General features: G+C 33.3%; 1 long non-coding RNA gene across 1 annotated transcript; it reads left to right on the top strand.

The window, feature by feature from the left end:
• The first annotated feature begins 850 nt into the window (after positions 1–850).
• LOC117117672 lies at positions 851–2,833 on the top strand. Its single transcript, XR_004446935.1, has 3 exons — positions 851–956; positions 1,540–1,652; positions 2,728–2,833. It is a non-coding gene; the product is annotated as an uncharacterized LOC117117672 (long non-coding RNA).
• The last annotated feature ends 158 nt before the right edge of the window (positions 2,834–2,991 follow it).

Below are 2,991 nucleotides of genomic sequence, written 5' to 3'. Positions count from 1 at the left end.
CATCATCCCCACCGTAAGTTAGACCATACTTGTCTCGTAGAACGATGGTGATGATGAAGGAAATGAGGGTGATAATTATACAGTAATGTAAATAATACAATAACAAGATAATCTGAGATTACAAACCCTCGTCCTGTTGCGCCATATCTTTGCATATAGTCGATGCGGTCGATCCGCTGGTTGTTGTTGTCTTATAGGAGTGTAATAATTAGGTAAAATGTAGCCGAACGGTAATGGTGCACGTATTAAGTGTAAAGTTAATTTAACGTATGTGGTTCAAATTATTCTTATTTTATTTTGTTTTGTTATTTTTATTATTTGTGCATTTATAGAATACTTTTTTGCATATCTTATTATTTTTCACAATTATTATTATTATTATTATTATTATTTTAATTGGGGCAGCAGATTGTGAGATATACGACCGGAAAATATAAAAAACATTCTAAAATCTGCATCTTACTTCTTCAATCCATCCGCCAAATGAGGCCTATCATAGGCCTCAAGTGGCAAGCCCATCAGTCAGGCTTACAAGTCCGGGCTGCTTCCAGTCCGCCGGCCAGAATTTGATACATGGTCGGTCCGCTATAGTCAGCCTTTCCTAACTAAACGTTCTCAAATATATATCTTACTTCTGAAGAGCACCAAATTCTGGGAGGACCAAGACATGGAATATTGTCAATGTGTGAAAGTTTGGGGTTAATCCGACCAGTAGTTTTTGAGTTATGCTCCCGGAGGACAAACACAACAGACAGACACACAGACACACTGACAGACGGAGCTAATTGCAATACCCTCTTCCACCCTTTGGGGGGCGAGGGTTATAATACGGTAATTTACATTTCAGGCAATGGTCGACTGAAGGCTGTGATACAAGACATGATGATGTTACGCAGGGCGTAACTTGCTTGAGCAATCACTTAACTTCCTTTGCAATCCTAATGCAAACCAGAAAGGTAATTATTAATATTGTTCATTACATTTTCAACTCAACTAAGTTACTAAATTTTAATCTAACTAATGAACACTATCTTACCTCATTATTTCTGAAACACACAAGCCTCAGGCTTCACACTTAGGCCTATATCCTAATATTAAAAGTGTCCTTATTGGTTAGTTTCAAATTATAAAATCATGCTACCTTGATTGTAGAATTCATAATTTAAAACCAAGTCAAAATATACGTACTGCTATTTTATTATGATCTCATGATATAGCATTGTTATTTTTTTTTATGAATGACGTCATAAAAAAATTGCATGAAAAATATAGGCCAATATGACAGTAGATGTATTATGCCACCATTATGCGCTACTTACAGGCCTATGGTGTGTATACCAAAAATGACAGTAACACTACTCGACTCCTACCTTTGATATGGCCATTTCGTCTTGTGACGATTATTACTATGCTACTGATAATAATTTAAGTATGTATTGTTTACAATAACTCAAATGATATAAGTAAATGACAGTGATACTTGTTTAATATTACGCCGGCAGGAAATAGTCTAATTTTATACACACTAACACTTTTCAGGAAGATGTACAGAAAGAGGCAGATAAAGTCGGCTTGGAAGTAATTACGTACGTAGGATTATCTGTGTCAACAGCATTCCTGCTCTTTACCCTCGGTATAATATCTGGCCTAAGGTTTGAGAAACACTATTTTTTACTTTTCAAAAACATATTTATAAAGTTTTTTTTTGGTTTTTTTTTTTAAATCGACTGACATTCATGTAGTCCTGGTGATAAATGAAGTAAATGTGATGCTTTACAATCTCAAAATCTAACACCCGTGACTCATAAGTTGACTTGAGTTATTATAAAGATTATTATTATTTTTATTACTGATCAGATAACAATGGTATTAGGCCTAATAATTATCATTATTATTAGCAGTAGTAGTATCAGTGATATTATCAGTATGATACGTTACGTTTTTTGTACATAAGAGAACGATTTTAAATAATACTTAAGACAACAAAAAGCAAAGGGTGTAATTCCCACGAAATTAAGAAAAAAAAATATGTATGTGCATGTATATGACAATGGGTGTGTGTGTGTGTATGTGTATGTATGTGTGTGTGTATGTGTATGTATGTGTGTGTGTGTATGTGTATGTATGTGTGTGTATGTGTGTATGCATATAACACAAGTTAAAAGATATGTTTTAAAAATTACAGTCAGTCATTGTGGACTGACCCCTTTAAAGTGCAAGTAAGTTCTTTTAATTTTTATCTTTTTTATGTCTTTGATGGCGGAAAAAAAATTTAAAAAGTAACAAAGAAGAGTAAGAAATAAAGGTGGGTGAAATTCCCACGAAAGAGAAAGAAAAACTCATAAGTTAGGGAGTGGAGTGTATTATAAACAATAGCTGCCGTAAAAAAAAAGGATTTGAACTTAAGACGATGTTGGAATGTACAGGAAGTACCTTGTCCACCCAGAGGCACCTCAATTAAGTTCAAGTAATAATAATCTCAAAAATGATAATGCACCTCGGTCGTATAAATTTTTATATTATTATTATTATTATTAATTATTATTATTATTATTATTATTATTATTATTATTATTGTTATGAAAGAAAAAATGTATCACTGAACACCACGGTAAATGTTATGCCTCGTGTTCAAAGCATTACCGTTACTTCTTTAAGTAGGCCCTATTACGTTTACCCTACAACATTATGCAATGAAATTAATTGATTTTTTAAAAACTTTTTCAGAGAGTTGAGAAAATCACGGCGTTACAAAATTCTGAGGAATACTGTCATATCCTTGCTTTGTACAAACTTTTGCTTTTATATTATTGTCGTCAATATTAAGAACAAGGTCAGTGTTATACATGTGTTATATTTATTATTATTACTGCTATTATCATGGAGCCGTTCCCTGCTATTACATTATGTTATGGAACTGTACATTTATGCCACATATACCTAACAGACGCTATAGCGAATAGGCCTACAGGGGTGAGGGTTGAGGGTTGG

Source organism: Anneissia japonica, unplaced genomic scaffold (assembly GCF_011630105.1).
Source record: "Anneissia japonica isolate Jap-2015-1 unplaced genomic scaffold, ASM1163010v1 scaffold114501_len2991_cov174, whole genome shotgun sequence".
Lineage (NCBI taxonomy): Eukaryota > Metazoa > Echinodermata > Crinoidea > Comatulida > Comatulidae > Anneissia > Anneissia japonica.
The sequence above is the reverse complement of the archived record's forward strand: the minus strand, read 5'-3'. Positions and strand labels throughout refer to the sequence as shown.